At 32.5% G+C, this 19419-nt stretch overlaps 1 protein-coding gene across 1 annotated transcript in view; it reads right to left on the bottom strand.

Annotated features, from left to right (window-relative positions):
- CSMD3 (CUB and Sushi multiple domains 3) overlaps positions 1–19419 on the bottom strand; it is a 1005898-nt gene that overhangs the window by 445665 nt on the left and 540814 nt on the right. The gene's annotated exons all lie outside the window — the stretch shown is intronic.

Here is a 19419-nt window from a genome sequence, read left to right as displayed (position 1 = left end):
GAAAGGTGTGCAAGCTGGGCAGGCTACAGAAAATGGTTCAAGGGTTGCACTAAGGAGCTTGGGCTTTATCCTCAGCACATTATGAACCTATTTAAGGTTTTTCAGGAGGGGGACGATCTGGCCACATCTCTGATTTAGAAATATAACTCTGAAAATGGTGTGCGTCAGGGTTTGGAAGGGGGATGGAGTGCAAGAGGTTGAAGCGAAAGTGCGCATAGCTGTTACAGAAGTGAGCCTAGTCTGGTGGTGCAAAACATAACTGGAACAAACTGATGAAGTGTAAATTGGTTTAATTTGGTAGTATGCCTGTGTTTCTTTAAAAGCAAAAACAGTCTCAATTATATACTATATATTCCAATTATAACAATAATGCAAAACAAAACGTTTTATGCATGTTTTCCCATAAAAGGTAGGATTTGTATAATATTATTTTTGGCTATTTTAATATTGTACACTTTATTACAGTTGTCTATCATTTCTCCAAAATTATAATAGTCAAGAATGCTCAAGAAATAAAAATATTAACCAACATATTGTTTTCATAGTAACATATCATTCTTGACTATTAAAATGAATTAATGAAGTTATTATAAAATCAGTCTGTGTAGATATTGAAATAAAATTTTACTAATTTCAATCCTAAGAAGTTTTTTTGTATTTTTGAGTTGTTTTTGTTTTTTACAGTCTTACAATATTTTCATATACTATTGAAACAATGATAGCACTTATAATAATTAATAAACGAAATACCTCTAGATAATGTAGCACATTTATTTAATAATAGAAGTTTTATTGCCTTGATATAATTTCTAAGAATGTGTTTTGTTCTAAAATCATAAAAAAAATGAGAAAGAAAAACTACACAAAATTTTGCTATATTTTTCTTAATAATCATTTTGCTTTTTCCAAGAAAAATAAATCGGTGTGGTGTGATATAGTCATTGGCATTCAGTGTTTATGCCAACAAATTTCTAATTCACCTGTTCGGTACAGCAAAATACTGAAAGTAAAACCTGTATTTACCAAACTCTCTCGCAGCTATAATTCTGTATGCCAATTAGATTGTTCCAAAAAATGCATCTTCAAGATATCTGGAAGAAATAAGATCGATCTCTTGATGCTTTTAGCAATTTTTTTATGCTGGCAAGTAAAGGTTGCAGAGATATGGGTTCTCCCTTCTACCTCCAACATTACAGTAATTAATTTTCAGCTTCATGGATGTTGGAAAAGCAACTGCAATGAAAGTAGCTTCCTGGCCTTGACTTCCTGGTCACTGGATCTTAGCCACAGTAGTGTGCCTTTGCCCTTAGAAGTTTCAGAGAGACCACTTAATGTCCTACTTTGTAGACTGCAATCGTTAGTGGCTACCCACGTAGCATTCTGGCACTTGTCTCTGAAGGACCATATCCAGGCTGTTCCTGCAGCCTGTCCACATTTTTTTTTAATTAAATTTATTTAGGTGACATTGGTTAATAAAATTATATCAGTTTCAAGTGTACAATTTAATAATACATCATTTGTATATTGTATTGTGTGTTCAACACCCAAATTCAAATCTTCTGTCATCATATATTTGACCCCCTTTACCCTCATCTGCTGCCCCCTTCCCCCTTTTCTCTCTGGTAACTCCTACTGTTCTCTGTGTCTATGAGTTTTTGTTTGTTCACCTTGTTCATTTGTTGCTTTCAGTTTTATATCCTACATATGAGTGAAATCATATTGTTCTCAACATCTTCTGTCTGACTTATTTCGCGCAGCTTGGTAATCTCAAGATCCATCCATGGTGTTGCAAATGGAAGTATTTCTCTTATGGCTGAGTAATATTCCATTGTATATCTGTACCACATCTTCTTTATCCAGTGATCTATTGAAAGGCACTTTGGTTGCTTTCATGTTCTGACCTCCATGAATAACGCTGCTATGAACATCGGGGTGTATATATCTTTATAGATAAATGTTTCCACTGGGTCACATGGTAATTCTTTTCTTAATTTTTTTAAGGAACCCCCATACTGTTTTTCACAGTGGCTGCACCATTCCCACCGGCAGTGTATGAGGGTTCCTTTTCTCCCAAACCTCTCCAAAGCTTGTGTGAGGTGGTATCTCACTGTGATTTTGATTTGCATTTCCCAACAGCTAGTGAAGTGGAGCATCTTATGTCTGTTGACCAAAATTTGTATGCCTATTTGGGAGAAGTGTCTGTTCAGCTTCTCATCTCATTTTTAACTGTTTTTTTTGTTTGTTTGTTTTTTGTTTTTGTTTTTGGGTTGTATTAGTTCTTTGTATAATTTGGATATTAGCCCCTTACTGGAGGCCTTGTTTGCAAATATCTTCTTCCATTCAGTTGGTTGCCTCTTTGTTTTGTCGATGGTTTCTTTTGCTGTGTAGACGCTTTTCAGTTTGATATAGGCCCATTCATTTATTTTTGCTTTTACTTCTCTTACCTTTGAGGTCAAATTCACAAAATCCTCTCGAAGTTCAAGGTCCATTATGTTTAGTACCTTTGTTTTCCTTCTATCCAATTTATTGTTTCAGGTGTTAAATTTAACTCTTTGATCCATTTTGAGTTAATTTTGGTGTATGGTGACAGAATAGCAGTCTAGTTTTATTCTTTTGCATGTGACTTTCCAATTTTCCCAGTACTATTTATCGAAGAGAATTTCTTTTCTCCATTGTATATTTCTGACTCCACTGAAAATTATTTTCCCATATATATTTGAGTTTATTTCTGGGCTCTCAATTCTGTATCATTGGTCTGTGTGTCTGTTTTTCTGCCAGTACTATAATACTGTTTCGATTGTCTCTTCACAGTATAATTTGAAGTCAGATAGTGTGTTGTTTCTGGGATTGTTCTTTTTTCTCAGGAATGCTTTGGCTATTTGGGGTCTCTTGTGATTCCATGCAAATCCGATGATTTTTTTATTCTATTTCTTTAAAAAAATGTCACTGGGATTTGATGGGGATGCCTTAAATCTGTATATTGCTTTGGGTAATATAGCTGTTTTAACTATCTTGATTCTTTTAATCCATAAACATGGAGTATCTTTTTCATTTCTTTGTGCTTTCTTCAATTTTTTTTTAATAGTGTCTTGTAGTTTTCAGAGTATAGTTCCTTCATATGCTTTGTTAAGTTTATTTCTAGGTATTTTATTCTATTTGTTGCAATTGCAAAAGAAATTTTTTTTTTTCATTTATTTTTCTGAAATCTCATTGTCAATAGACTGGAATGCAATTGACTTTTGTACATTGATTCTGGACCCTGTAACTGTTTATTGTTTTTAATAGTCTTTTGGTGGAGTCTTTAGGATTTTCTATATAAATAATCATGTAATCTGCAAAAAATGACAATCTGACTTCTTCATTCCCAATTTGGCTGCCTTTTATTTAATTCTCTTGTCTGACTGTTCTTGCTAGAATGCCAATAGTATATTAAATAAGAGTGGTGAAAGCGGGCATCTTTGTCTTGTTCCTGATGTTAGAGAAAAGTTTTCAGTTTTTCACCATTAAGTATATTAGCTGAGGGTTTGTCATATATGTCCTTTATTATGTTGAGGTGCTTTCCTTCTATACCCATTTTATTAAGTGTTTTAATCATAAATCGATGCTGAATCTTGCAAATGTTTTTTCTGCATCTAATGAGCTCATCTCCTGGCACCCTCTCAGAGTTAGCAGAGGGCCCTAGAGGATATCGTAGCAGCAAGTGTAGGTCTACAAAGCAGAGAACTGAAAGCTGTCTCTTCACTTCTCAGGCTACAGCTCTGAGAACTGAAGAGACAGCTCTGAGCGGCAGATGCACACTTCAGCTAACCCCAGTGACAAGGGTAGGGATATAGAGGCCAGGTCTCTGAGGTCTGGCAGTCCCCATCACTGGGAGAAGAACAAAGCCACAAAAACACCAGAGGCCTCTCCTACCCACCCCACCCCCACCCACTAAGGCTGAGCTGACCCCAGCAGAGGAACCTGGGACACTGCAGGCAGCACAACACTGCATCTAACTGCTAGGGCAGCACTGGGACTGCAGAGGCTCAAAAGTCCCATCAACGAATTTTGAAAGCACTTAATTTACTGTATTAAAATTTACCTTAAAATATGCAGAGTGGCTCTTTCTTGCATTGAGCCTGTCTAACATAGTAAGTGTCTCATTCTTTATAAAAGTTTTATTAGTAATCTAACAGAATATTCATGTTATTTATTTTATAATTATCCTTCTCAATTACAATTGTATAGTTTGTATTCTATTGCTCAAGGGTTATTTGTAAGCAAGGCTGTATAGAAAAGCAACTTAAACGTAACCCTTTTATTTCCTGGCTTCTGTGTCTGAAAATATAATTAAACAGAAGAGCTTATGCTACTTTGTCCTGGGATTGGAAGGAGTGGGGGAATGACTTGGTGAGTAGAGAGTCCTTTGTATCACATGACATTGGTCCCTACCATCTGCTACCTCTCTTTATTGCCACTAAAAAGTTTACAGTCACTCCTACAAATTTTCTTTTTTTTCTTTTCTTTCTTTTTCCTTTTCCTTTTCTTTTGCCAACACATCTCCAGCTATCTTTTGAGGTGATTTCAATATCCACAGAGACACTGTACTCAAGAACCTGTCAAACTCCTCACTTTCAATGACACTGTCTTCCACTCTACCTCATCATTCATCATTCCACAGTCAATTGAAAGATGATGTTTTACCAGCATACATCTCCCCTAAAATTCCAATTTCATAATCACATACTCTGACGATCACTCCCTATCTTTCTAAGTCATTCTTTCTGGTCTATCATGTCTACAATGTGTTTTCAGTTGGTCTATCATTATGACCATTTCTTTGCATACTTCTTCAACTTCTTTGTCTGTATCTTGCTCCATTTTGTTCTTTTTTGAAAAAAATTTTAGCCCTGATTAAATTCAAATTTCAATATACTTTAGGAGGGGACCTACTCAGCTAAGTATGGCTAGAGACATACCTTAAATTATGCTAACTGCCTCATAATTGAAGTTTATAACCAAGAAACACAAGAGGACCCTTAGCATTTCAGGCAATTGTATTTTTTCCTGGTCCATTCACTTTTTCACACTTCTCAATGACTCCTTCCTATCTAGCTCCTCTCTCTTCAACTTTTCTATATCTTCTCCTCGTTCTCATTCTTATATAATTTTATTTTCTCACTGAGAAAACAATAATAACCAGAAGACAGTGATACTACTACCGAGGTCAGAGCAGTGGGAAAGAGTCTGTTCCTGTTACAGACGTTTGCTTAAAACAAAAGTTAGTAACCATGGGAAAAATCTAGCATGCCACCTGTTTTTATAAACAAAGTCTTATTAAGAAACAGTCATATTTATTCATTAATGTGTTATTAATGGCTTGTAAAGCCAAAATACTTACTTTCTGGCTCTTAAAAGAAAAAGATTGCTAACCTTTGATTCAAAACTTAGATCCAAGATATATATTTTTTTTTCTTAAGAGAAATATTTTAATGACATTGTTTAGAAGTGCCAACACTTGGTGGGAAGAGAAAAAAAGAAAAACAGAATAACTTTTAGGTGGATTTATTATTAAGTTTTTTTTCAGGCAATGCCCATATTACCATCATTCCCACTACTCTGTCCATGGTATGCCACTGCCAAAAAGTAACTTCCATATCTGCCCACCACACTAAATTGATCAACCTATTTGTGTCTGCAATATTTATTCTCCTTTCCTTACTTTTGTAATAGAGAAATTGTCCTTGCTTCAATCTGAGGCCCGTCACTCAACCTACATATGGGATCACATTTCCTGTCATCTCCTCAAGGACATCACTTCAGAAGTCTGACCTGTCTCTACTGCATCACCATTTTCCCTAATGGACTAGACATGGAGTGTGAAAGAAAAAGAGGAATCAACAGTCATTTCAGGGAATTTAGTCTGATCAACAGGTGAAGTAAAACAAGTTTTGAATGGAAAATGATAGTTCAGTTTGGATCATGATAATGAGATACACATTAAATAACAAAGTGGATATGCTCAGTAGAGAATTTAAATATGTGAGTCTGAAACTTAAGGAAAGATTAAAGCTGGGGACATATATTTGGGTTTAACAACCAATACATAGTAGTTAATGATACTAGATGTGTCGTATAGAAAAAAGGGGAAATCCTGGGGCCTTCCATCATTTAGAAGTTAAAAAGAAGAGGTTTCTGTAAAGTAGTCGGGGAGAAATCCTAATTGGAATTAAAAGCGACGTGGCAATATCAAACAGAGATGGCAGTTTTCTTCGGTTTCATTAAGGAGTTTTGCTGTAAAGTGAAACTAGAAAATAGTGTAAGACATAAATTTTTAAGACTAAAATAGGCATCTGATCCTAGAGGATAGAAAAAGTCAAGTTGTCTTTAGGATGATTTGGAGATAATTAGACCTCCGTGAAAATGGATATGTGGAATGCTTATGATGCTTAACCTGAATTCAAAGGATTTTGCCTCAGCAAAGCTGTCTCTGTTCAAAGGATGGTGTTAATACTATAATTCTGCTACTACTGACTATGTTGGCTTATATAACAAACATATTTATGGTGGCAAAACATGTGGAACAAATATAGATTATCCTCCACAAATATTCTATACTAAGCAAGCTTTCCAGTACTTTCATACAACCCTGAAAAGGATGGGACGGTGAAGAGGAAGAATCCCTAATACTGACAAATAGAATTTTCTAGCCATTCAGCAGATGAAGAAGCTGAGGCAGATACAATTTGATTTTTTGAAATGTTATATAAGATTTCTTGCATACAAGTTTGTAGTGTAAAATTTATACTGAGTACAATAAAAATCGGTTTCTTGAACACTTAATAAATATTAAAAAAATTAAAATATCTGTATGAATGAATGTCATTACATTAGTATGTCCAGAACACATATATATTTTTTGTCTAACACAGAAAGTAAAGCTCTGTTCAAGAAAAACACTTGAATAGTTGCCATGGAAATGTAAAAAAATAGGGAAAAATGTGAAACATTACAAAAAAGGGACAATAATCACTGATTAATATGAAAGAAAGGGGTGGTCCAAAGATTTTTCAAAGTTTAACCTTTGATTGAACAGAAGAATAAACAACTATCAGTTGACATTATACCATTAATTATTCATCTTACAAATGAATCATTCTCTTCAGTTCTAAATTTCTATATAGTCATATGAATCTAATTTTAGGATTTAATTTCTAATCTATTTGGAGGAGCAAATTCTTTAATACACAATTTCAACTTCCTTATCTATACTAGTAATTGTTTTATAATTACTAGAAAATAATTGTTTAATCTGCATCAGGAGACAGATTAATCATACCATTAATAACTTGAAAGATGATAACTCGAATGAATAAGTCATTATAAAAATATTTTCTTCTCAAGGTTCTATAATTTTTATATACTTATACTTCTTTTATTTTACTTTCCTAAGTCAAATGCCTAAAAGTTTAATCATTTGTCCTCCTACTTTCTAAAATTCTTGTTTTAGAATTCATCCTCCATTCCCAATGTACCAGTTAAGTCTACCATAAATTAATTAACCCAGTGAGTTTTGCAGATTTTTAACATGTTTTCCTATAATGCTACTAAAAGCAGTGCTCCTTAAGATTAACTATGTTTTTGATTTTATATATATTAATCAAAAATATAATAAGAGAAATAACAATACTGATATACTCAATTTTTCCAAGAATTTTGCTATGCATTATATATGTATTAGCTAATTTTATTTTTATAGCAATCTTATAAAATAGATCTTGTATTTGCCTAGTTTTAAAGCTTAAAGAATTGAGGATTGCATTGGTCTTTCCCAAGATCACACAACCATTCGGGTAAATCAAAGATTAGAATTTGATCCGCCTAACTATGTAGTCCATGCTCTTAAGCACTACTAATGAATGCCTTTAACTACATTCCCTCTTTTAATGAATGTGTTACACATCACCACTCAATTTTGTGTTCTGCAGTGACATTTTATAAGTAAATAAGAATTGACAAAATGTCCTCAATCTTCATTAATAGCAATTGTTAATAGTAAATATTGCAACTGGAATAAAATGTATTAGCTTCATGGGGGAAAAGGATTTCCAATTGTTTACCGTTTTGAGGAAAATCATTAAAAATTCAAGAATGCTATTAAGTGAAAAACTGAATATTCTCTTGCACTAAATTTTAAGTGTGACCAGGGGCACTTTGCATAGTTCAAAGAATAAAATCTCTAACCTGAGGAATTTCAATATGCTTTTTATAATTTGGGGCTAACAAATACATATCGGTAGTGATATTTTGACCAAATATAGTATCATTTGGTCATAATGATGGAGAATGAAGGGAAACATTAATTTTCAGGCCTCTTAATTTTTTTTCCTTGAAAAATTCTATTCTCCTGGGTCACCTATATTTTAAGATATTACATAAAAAGAATTTAAAGATAAAATGGCTTTGGCACTTATAGTCAGATAATTTTAATTTATGATATATTAAATATATACAACTATTTTGCATGTGTATTTATCTTTCAATTTAAAAGATTAACAGAAACCAAATGCAGAGATAAGTTCTTTTTCATTGGTATCAAACTAACTGAATTATATTTCTTTGTATAAAGAGAGGCAGAGTTCCAAAAATTTATTTCTCAGTTGTTAGTTCTAAGGACAGAATCTTAGACTACTTTGATGATTTTATCAGACAATCAATCCTGGATATCCCAATTTAACTCCTACTTTTTAAAGAAAATTAAGAACCAGAGTGTTGTGCCTGCCCAATTTTATTCATTAAATTAGTATTTATTGACTACCTATTATAGCTCAGTCCTTGTTGTATGTTAACAAGACAAATTCCCAGCCTTTGATGAATGTAATTTCTAATGAATGACAAATGAATTAATGGCAAAATAGGGCAGACTACAACTTCGCATTATTTTTACTAAAAAGTAAAAAAAATCCCTTTGAAATAATTGGGTGTTTAATTTGAAAAAAAAATCTTATACTTAGTCTTTAAGAAAGTCATAAATTAATTGAATAATGTAAAATATTTTACTATTGAAATGTACTGGGCTTGACACACAGTACATTCTGATGAGCTTCTGCTGAGTCATAATTTTTACTCATCACACAGTTGTTAGCAAAAGAATTAAACTGTTTTATTAATTATATTTTAAACAAAATTACCTTTTTTCTCTAACTTGCAGGTGAAACTAATATAAGTATGTTTAAATAAATAGCAACCATAGCAGAGTTACATATATGTTGGAAGTTACAAAATGAACTAAAGGAGTATCTGTTTCCATTATCAGTCTTTGTAAGATGAATAAATACTAATTATATTACCACACTGCCCAAATTAAACAATAATCTAAATATATCGATGGTTACAGAGAAGGGATCTATTACACATTACTCTTTGAGGTTGATTTTGCAGGAATTTACCATAAATAAAAAGGAGGAGGGAGAAAAATAAGACAAAATCTGCACTAGAAACTAGAGGCCCTCATCTCCTTCTAGTACTTTTCACTTGGAAAAAGGTCCTAAAGATTTGTGGAAGAAATAGTAAACTAACAATAACAATATCCAAACACTTTAAAGTTAGAATTAGTCTTCTGGATGAAAGGAACATGCTAGTACTAATTTTATTCAAAAAACAAATATTATTGTGTAGCATTGTAGCCTGTGTGGCAGAGGGACAGTGCTATGTCTCAGTTGCTCAAGCTTGGGGTTGGGGAGGATATTAAGTGGTTTTATATTTGAAGTTTCATGCTCAATTTGAGTTTTTAATTCTATACCTTTAGTAAATATTATATATGCGCAAGGCATTCTTGGTGCTGAGAATACAAAAATAAATTAAAAAGACTAAAATCCCTGCCTCTATACATTCATAAGAGAGGAAAATGTTTATATACAAATTAAGTGAAACATATAATTTCTTAATGGTGATAAGTTCTGTGAAGTAAAATAATGCAGAAATAAGAGATTATAGGTGCTTCTTTTATGATAGTAAAATATTTAACAGTGTGAGTGTACGAAACATAATTTTATATGCACACTGAGAGAAGAATAAGTGAAAATTCTTAAGGCATGTGGTGTCAGGCATGTCCCTGGAACAGCAAAAAGGCCATTGGCTGGGCCAGAATGACCTAGTAGGAAATGAGATTAGAAGGCCAATAGCAGGGTTCAGATCATAGTGGAAAACAATTCAATTTCTTCTACTGCAAAAACAAGTCAATAAACATGTTCTATTGATATAAGGACAATAAAAGTAATAGCTTTGTATAAAAAGGCATAATTATTCCAAAGTTTACTAAAAAATGTTCTATCTGAAAGTGTATATGGATTTATACATATAACTTGTCTCCTATTTTTATTAAAAAATCTAATTTTTATTTTAGATAGAAATTATTGACAATTGAGATAAAGATATCTCAATTAAGTCTCATAATTAGTGTGAGGTGTTAACATGTAATTTTAATTTTCTGTTTGCTAATATTCTCATGGATTTTATTTTTAAACTATAACATATCTATTTGAAATACTATGTTCTTCTAAACTGAGTGGTGTAATCTTTTTTCTTTTTTTTTCTTTTTTCTTTTCTTTTTTCTTCAAAAGGAAATCTTGCTTCAAATTAAAAGCACTTATAATCAAGGACAATAATGGCGTAGATCTATGTTTTCCTAGATGACTATTTTACGTCTTCTCTTCTCACCTGCCTGAAAAAGTCACAAGTTGGTAACATTATTTCCTACTTCACTGAGACATCTAAATCAATCAGAAAGAAATTTTCACAGATTCACACCATCCTATTTACCCATCTACCAGATCCTATATCTAAAGGCACTATCTAAAGCTACTCCTTCATAGGCAATTTCATTAATCTTATGCATTAAATACCATTTGAATGCTGAATAACCCTCAAATCTATATCTTTATCTTAAATGTTTGTCATAACTCCAGACTCATTCCCTATCCCAATTTTCTTTGTGTGTTTACAAGTCATCTAGTTTTTAATTAACTGAATGGTTTATGTCTTTGTGAACTTTATGAAGAAAAGAAGTGACTATAAATTGCCAAAATTTATCTTGAAATATTAAAGGAGTTTTCAGACGAAGAATGGGCCTGTGTGGCTGGAGAAAGGCTGAACAGAAAAAAAAAGTTTACTGAATAATGCAAAGTATACATGGAGGAAGTACAGCAGATTTGACAGAAAGTTGTTGGAAAGTGAGCTAAACTGGAGCAAATGGAAATATACACACTGGTAATTGATTATAAGAGCACTGAGGCTTGTTGGTTCACTCAACATAATACACAATGCAAAGTGGTTGAGAGACCTGATTCATAAAGACAAAAATACTGAACAGACCTGTAAGTCAGGATGTAATCAGTTTTAGTTTCCCTCTATCCTTAGTGAAAATAAAAGTCAGTTTAGATCCCCTCTCAAAATGAACAAACCAAGGATCTTATCCAAAAGATGGGAAGAAGCCGAGATTTTAGGGAGATGAAGTATGTTGAGAAGAGAAACTTGATTTGAAGAAAACCATCAAAGCTTTCATTTTTTTCAGAGGTATTTGCCAGGAAAACATACAGCAATTACCACTGTGTCAGACAGGGTTCTAAAGGGAAAACAGAAACTTGTCTGTCATTTAGAAAAGAAGGATTAACACAGGAAATTAAAAGTTTACAAAAACCAAAGAGCTGGGAGAGTAATGGTCAGGACAAGGAAGTGGCTTTACAGCATTCAGGAAATCAGAAAGTACTACAGTCACAGGGAATTGCGGCAGATAATCTCCAGTGTGTGTAACTTCGAAGTAGGTGATTTGCAAGGAGAAGGCCCTGAAATCTGTTAAAACTATGTTACCTGCCATTTGATGAAGCCCTTGAACTCAACTGTACTGTTGAGGAATAGCAGTGTCTGTTTCTCTTTTGCCCTAAAAATCTCACATGAGCACTCTCCAGTGGAGAAATCAAGACTGCACAGGGGAGCGTGCCTTGGTACAGATGAAGACATGATCACTCTCTTCTCCAAAGGAGAGAGACACAGTTTCAACAATTAGTCTTAGTTCCCATCACCTAGGTCAGTCACAATGCCTCTTGACATCCTACAAGGCTAACCACCACCAACATGCCTTTATTAAATAGTAGACTACAAGAGGAAAGAACAGAAACTGGTATATGTTTGCAAATATGTCCATGACAGAGTAAGAAAGAAAAATTGATAGTTATTACAATCTTTTTTTTTCTGCAACTGGTCACAAAGCCATAATTTCTTTCTTCATGAACCATTCCATATTTTGCCTCAGTCACCACTTCAGCTGGTCATGGTGATATCACCTAAACCTTGATTCCTGAAGTGTTTGAGCCATGAACCTATCAGTACTAGAATATTATAATTTTCCATTAATTTATTTCTGCATATTATAGTATTCATTGACAGCCTGGCAAAATTTACTGGCTTCCATATTTACTCCTTTTTGATCCCAATGTATTCCAGCAACTCTATTTCTTATTGATTATTAGGATCAATCACCCCAGACAATACAGCAGACCCCTTATTTGACTGCTGATGGAGTGGCTTGAGAAACTCAGTGTTGCCTGGGGATGATCTCAGCCTCGAAGAAAATGGATCTTGTTGCATCTCCTAGTAGAATCTTTGCTCCCTTAGGAAGTGAGAGATGTCTAAACTACAGGAGTCCAAAGTTGTGGAGATTTAGAAACAAATATTTTTTGAGTGATTAATTAGGTCTAATAGTGAAGGGTGCCACTTCCATTCTCAACCCTTGGTTTCCAGAACTATATGTTCTGGCTATGTGAAAAGAGTAATGTAACGTATCAATCCCCTGTTCTAAGGATATACTCCATGAGTGTTTTATAGCAGCCCATCAAACTTGCAAGAGTAGGCTCCCAACAGATGTTGTAAACAGCGGCAGAGCTTTCTCTTTACTCAAGTGTTCCTAATAGAAGTATTGTAAAAATTAGGTTGCTATCCAAAGCAATGAAACTGGAATAGCAAAATTTCACTGATGTTATAACGATATGGGAGACTTTTCACTAAATTTGTTTTAATTCTTCATGGTAGAACACTTCAGAAATAGAAAGTCTGAGAAAAATTCTCAATAATATAATTTATTTTACCTTCTGTTTTTCTTAAAAAACAATCAGTTAATAACGCAATTGCTTTGGCATTATGTTCTGAATTTGTTCACATGCTACATTGGAATGCAAAATTCAGTTTTTTTGAAGTGTGGAAAGGGTGCCTTGAAGTTTTTTATTCTATTTTTGATTTTTCATTTTGTAAGTATCTTATATTTTGACCCCGTCCCCATTTATTTCAACTTTATTTCGATTTTAAAAATGTAGCAATATTTCAGTATACTAACACAATAGTTAATAATGCATCACACTGGCCTACAGAAAGTTTTTGATTTAAGTATCTCAATTACTTTTTTGATTATTTTTTCCATTAAAGTTTAAGAAAAGATGTTTTACTTAATGAGATTATTAAAGAAGAAAGATGACTTGTTACTTCAAGTGCACATGATTGTTGTGAATATCTATCATCTATCTATCTATCTATCATATATCATCTTCCTATCTATCTATCTATCTATCTATCTATCTATCTATCTATCTTTCTATCTATCATCTATCTATCTTGTGGATGCATTTGTTTAACTGAGGAACATTAGTAACAAAGGCCTAATATACACTGAAATCTCTAATGACTCTGAGTTTCAGGAAGAAGAACAGAATCAATGAAATAACCAGCTTTGAGACAAAATGAGGTTTGCCCATTATATTAAATAGCACAGATGTCACATGTCTTTGATGACCCAATGTGGAAGAAGCTTTCTGTACTACAGAAGGGTCAGTAATATCTTCATAGGAATTAGTTTCAATGTGTCTTATAAAGACTCTCTATTAGGATGAGAACTCAGGTTTTAGACTGATAAAGTCCTAATGGTGGATTTATAAAATTTACATTACATTGAATTACACAGACTAATCTTATAAATTCTACTTGGTTTCTTACTACAGCTTTGTTGGCCATATTTAAAAAGTAACTATTGAATAATAATTGCATATGGTGGTAGAACATAATATTGTGATAGCATATCTGTTCTGCATTTGATTAATATATGTTAGTACCTTATGCTATTCAATTTGCAAACTATAAATTATTTCTTCAAACTATTATTGTAAAAACTACATGTGTTATTTGCTCAGTGTCCTAATGATGTTTCCATTATTGACTGTAATTTTCTTAGTCAGAATAAAATTTTGACTGAAAGAAATCTTATTTTTGAGCAACATTGTATCTTGCAATAATTATCATTCTCAGAATAAAAGCTATTATTTCTTTTATGTTGTATGTGCCAGGCATTTTTCTAAAATGTGCTCCTTTCAACAGCACTATGAGGTATTATTATCAAATTCATATTAAAGATAATAAAACTGAGGCAAACTTGTAAATGTCACACTGCTAATAAGTAATGGAATCCAAACTAGGCCATTTGATTCCAATACTGAACTCTTAATCACTGCACTCACTGCTTTCCTATAAGTACCTTCCATCCCTCCTTTAAGACACTATTCTATCATCAACTTTGTTAAAAATTTTGAGACTATGATATAACCACAAATACCAACCAATATAACATGCAAATTCTAGGTCAAAACTTTCAGGAGTAAAACCTTGTACCTAGCAGAGGTAGATGAATGCATAAGTTTGTCTTTTAGTCTATAAGAAAAGGTAGGGTGGGGGAGAATTACTCACTCCTCTTCCTCTGTAAGGATAGACTAAGATGATCTCAGGAAGACACTTGATTTCAGTTATTTGTTGAGAAACATAAAATATGTCAGTTTCATTTTTTTTACCCTTAGCACTACTCTTTAAATGTTAAATTATTAATAACTAAAAGGCTTAGTCCATAACTTCTATTAAAAGCTATTACAGATAAATATAGACCATGCATTAACAAAAATGATTTAAATGTTTGCTAATGGAAACTGAAGCCTGTTTAACAGCACATATTACATTGCTTTGGAGCCAAACAAGGTATTGTACAAATAAAATAATTTTCATTTGTTAATTTTGTTCTTTTGATTCCACATATAAATGAGATTACAGTTCTTCTTGAACTTTGATTAGTTTTAAAAACAATTTGTAATTTAAGATGTTTTTATATTTTTGTAGTCTTATTTCTTCTAAAATCTCCAGCATTAATCTCCAACTTGGAATAGCCAGGCAACCGCTGGCTCTTTTAGGGGGATGACTCAATGGATCCCCAAGAGTTCTAATTGCAATGTGTTCTGGTTTGATTTAAAATTTTTATGAGATATTGCCAATAGTATCTGTTACTGGATAAATCTCTTGTTTTTAAAACCATAATACACGACAGTATTCTCCCTTGTGAAGATATGATTATTCAAATAAATGTCTACCCAGAGTTGTGCCCTCTGCAAATAGGCTTTGCTAGGATAGGAATGTCTGTAAGAAAAAAGTAGAAGATTGATTAAAAGGTTGCCCATATCTCTTTTTAAAGAAGCAGATGTAATCTCTGTTTCAATTTACCATGGGACACCTTCAAATCACTTTGTCAATTTTTCTAATTTATTTACTAACATGGAGCCAACTCGAGATTTACTTACTGGGGAACCATGCTACAGTTTCATTTACTTTTCATTAAACATGCCAATGAATATAAATGCCTTATCATCCACCAGAAAAAAGACCACCAATGGAATTTTTAAATAAATTGATTCTAAATTTGGTTTGAAATACACTGCAAAATCATTAATTTCACTATTGCAAACATGTAAAATATATAAATAAATGTTTATAAACATATGTAAAATGTTTTCATATATTTAGTTAGTCTTCTTACCCTTTTTCTTTTACTGTCTGACTTGGGAATCAAACATTTTGTTTCAAAGTAAACTACTGAAATCTATACCAGGGATAAAATCTGGAAATACTTTTCATGATATATCTTACCCCTTTATTGCTCACAGCTATGTATAAATTAAGACATTGATACTTGTCAGAAGTCTGCCTCCTGTAGTTGTGTATCAAATGAATTTAGATAGTTGTTAAACGTACTTACAACAGTGGTCTTTTTTTATTTTCTGTTTTTAGTTCACACGTTTACAAATAATATATAATTTTGTTGATTATATACTACTATTGGTAAAAATTTTTGAGCACGTCCCAATATTTATTTATTTATCACTTGTATATGGGTGCTACTGTATTAATATATCATGTTTCATGTATGTGTGTATGAATGTATAGCATGTAGTAGTTATAAACAATTGACTGTATTGTCAGTGAAATTTAACTTGACTGCAGCCAAATATCTTAAAAATGAACGTTTTAGTTCACAAGGTGAACTATGTGGACAACAGAATATTTGTAATTGTTTACCTTTATGTGATCTTATGCTTGAAAAGTTATATTATCAACTCCAACCTTTTGGTTTACTTTTTAACAGTAGAAGTCATTTGATACAGCTGCTTTGAATAAATTACCACCAGATGGCATTCTTGTGTCTTGATAATGCACACATATTTCTCAACTAAGAACTACTTTATTAAGTAAAATTCTAATTAACAAAAAATTCACCTTTTTAATTATGAGAAAGAGGTAGTGGATATATTACTAGGTTTAAAGAGACTAGTTCAACTTCTTTTATCTACTTTGGGCAATTTTTTTTTTAACTTCTCTTTATTATCATAAAGAATGTAGATGGTTCAGTTCAAACACATATTACCAAACAGCTGTCCTGTCCATGCTACTATGCTGAATGTGCTGGGAGCTACAGAGGTGAATTGTCAATGCCTTCAACTACTTGCAGTTAGGAAGCAAAGCTATTTACCTGACTCTCACTTAATTAAATTGGTAAATTCACTGTTGTTTCACATTTTCTTTGTAAACACACTGAAAGTAAGTACCAGGAAAATTACAAAAGTTCTAATTTGGCATATCAAGAAGTTTATACTTTGTTATATATTCTATGAAATTAAATTCCAAAATTGATTCCAAGTAATATTATCCACACAAGTTGTCAAAGGTTTTTCTGCTGTCATTGTTATTGTTAACTGGTTGGTTAGCTTTTAGCTGGTTTGTACTAATGGGGCATGGAATTACACGATTAAATTTGTGCTTTATAAAGATAAATTGGAATGGAGGCTTATCTCAGGGATAGAGAGACCAGTTAGAAGACAGTAGTGTTAAAAGAAAAAAAAAATAATAATAATAAGTGGCTGAAATAGGATATGTACCTCTTTCTGGGAGAAGAGATTATCTCAACATACAATTTAAAAAAGAATTGATGAAAGGTAGCATAGAAGATGATTTTGAAGTTTCTAGGTTAGGTAACAGAGTAGATGGTGAGTTATTATCAGAGAGGAAAAAAGAAAATATGAAAAGAACGTTTTAGTGAAATGTAAAAATTTTCATTTTGATATGTTGAGCTTTAAGACTTGTGGTACATCCTGAAGAAAATATTAAAAATTTACATAGACCTCAATAAAAAGGTGAAATATATAGATTATTGGGAAAAATTCTATCAAATATGTTCAGCAAAATTAACAGTAAACATTTCTCCCTTATCATCACCCTATGTATTCATTAATAGGATGAAAATTATTTGAAATTTACTAGCATGACCAATTTATCCAAAAATAATGTGTCATCTATCCCCACTCTGCAGATCCAGAAGCTAAAATAATACATCCAAAAAATAGAACAAAATATCATCAAATTTGTATGGAATCACAAAAGACCTTGACTAGCCAAGGCAATCATGAGAAAAAAGAACAAGGCCAGAGATATGACATGGCCTAACTTCAAATTATACTGCAAAGTGACAATAATTAAAACAGCACGGTACTGGCAGAAAAACAGACACACAGACTCAATGGAACAGAATTGAGAGCCCAGAAATAAAGTCACATATATATAATTTTTGACAAATAAGCAAAAAACATACAATGGAGAAATGAAAGACTCTTCAATAAAAGGTGCTAGGAACAGTGGAAAGCCACATGCAAAAGAATGAAACTAGACTGCTATCTATCATTATACACCAAGAATAATGCAAATGCATCAAAAAGCTAAATATAAGTCCTGAAACAGTAAATTGAATAGAAGAAAACATTGGTACTAAACTTAATGGACCTTGGTCTTAGGATTTTATGAATTCTACCTCAAAGGGAAGGAAAGTAAAAGCAAAAATAAATGAATGGAACTATATAAAACTAAAAATCTTCTGCAGAGTAAAAGAAACCATCAACAAAACAAAGAGGCAACCCACTGAATGGGAGAAGATATTTGCAAACGATGCCTCCAATAAGGGGCTAATATCCAAAATATGCAAAAAACTCATACATCTCAAAAAAAAAAAAAACAGTTAAAAAATAGGCAGAGGACCTGAACAGACACTTCTCACAAGAAAACATACAAACAGTCAACAGACATATGAGATGCTCAACATCACTAGCTATTAGGGAAATGCAAATCAAACCACAATGAGATACCACCTCAAACCTGTAAGAATGGCAATCATCAACAGGACAAATAATAACAAGAGTTGGAAAGGTTGTGGGGGAAAAAGGAACCCTCATACACTGCCAGTGGGAATGTAAATTGGTAAAGTAACTGTGGAAAACAGTACAGAGGTTCTTTAAAAAATTAAGACAAGAATTACCATATAACCCAGTGGAAACATTTATCTGTAAAGATATATGCACCCATATGTCCATAGCAACATTATTATGGCCAAGATATGAAGCAACCAAAGTGCCTTTCAAGAGATCATTGGATAAAGATATGGTATATATATATACAATGGAATATTACTCAGCCATAAGAGAAATATTTCCATTTGCAACACCATGGATGGATCTTGAGATTACCATGCTAAGTGAAATAAGTCAGACAGAAAAAGCTGACAGCAATATGATTTTATTCATATGTAAGATATAAAACTGAAAGCAACAAATGAACAAGGCAAACAAACAAAAAACTCATAGACACAGAGAACAAATTAGTGGTTACCAGAGGGAAAAGGGGGAAGGGAGTGATAGATAAAGGTAAAGAGGGTCAAATATATGGTGATAGAAGATTTGACTTTGGGTGTTGAACATACAATGCAATATACAAATGATGCATTATTGAACTGTACACTTGAAACCTATATAATTTTATTAATTAGTGTTATTATTAACCAATGGGGTTATAACCCTAATAAATATAAAAATATAATACAACCTAGATAAAAAAGAATACTTCTATTTTTAATCCAAGGAAACTGTGTATATTATGTTATTTTGTTTTAAAAGAAAATAAAAATGTTTGCTATTATATTTAATTTTTATATTATTTATTGAGTTTTGCTACCAACTGAACAGAAACATAGTTTTGGGTATA

Source organism: Pteropus medius, unplaced genomic scaffold (genome assembly GCF_902729225.1).
Source record: "Pteropus medius unplaced genomic scaffold, Ma_sr-lr_union100, whole genome shotgun sequence".
In the NCBI taxonomy this organism is placed as follows: domain Eukaryota; kingdom Metazoa; phylum Chordata; class Mammalia; order Chiroptera; family Pteropodidae; genus Pteropus; species Pteropus medius.
Note: the sequence above shows the minus strand (reverse complement) of the source record. Positions and strands in the feature narration are given on the sequence as shown.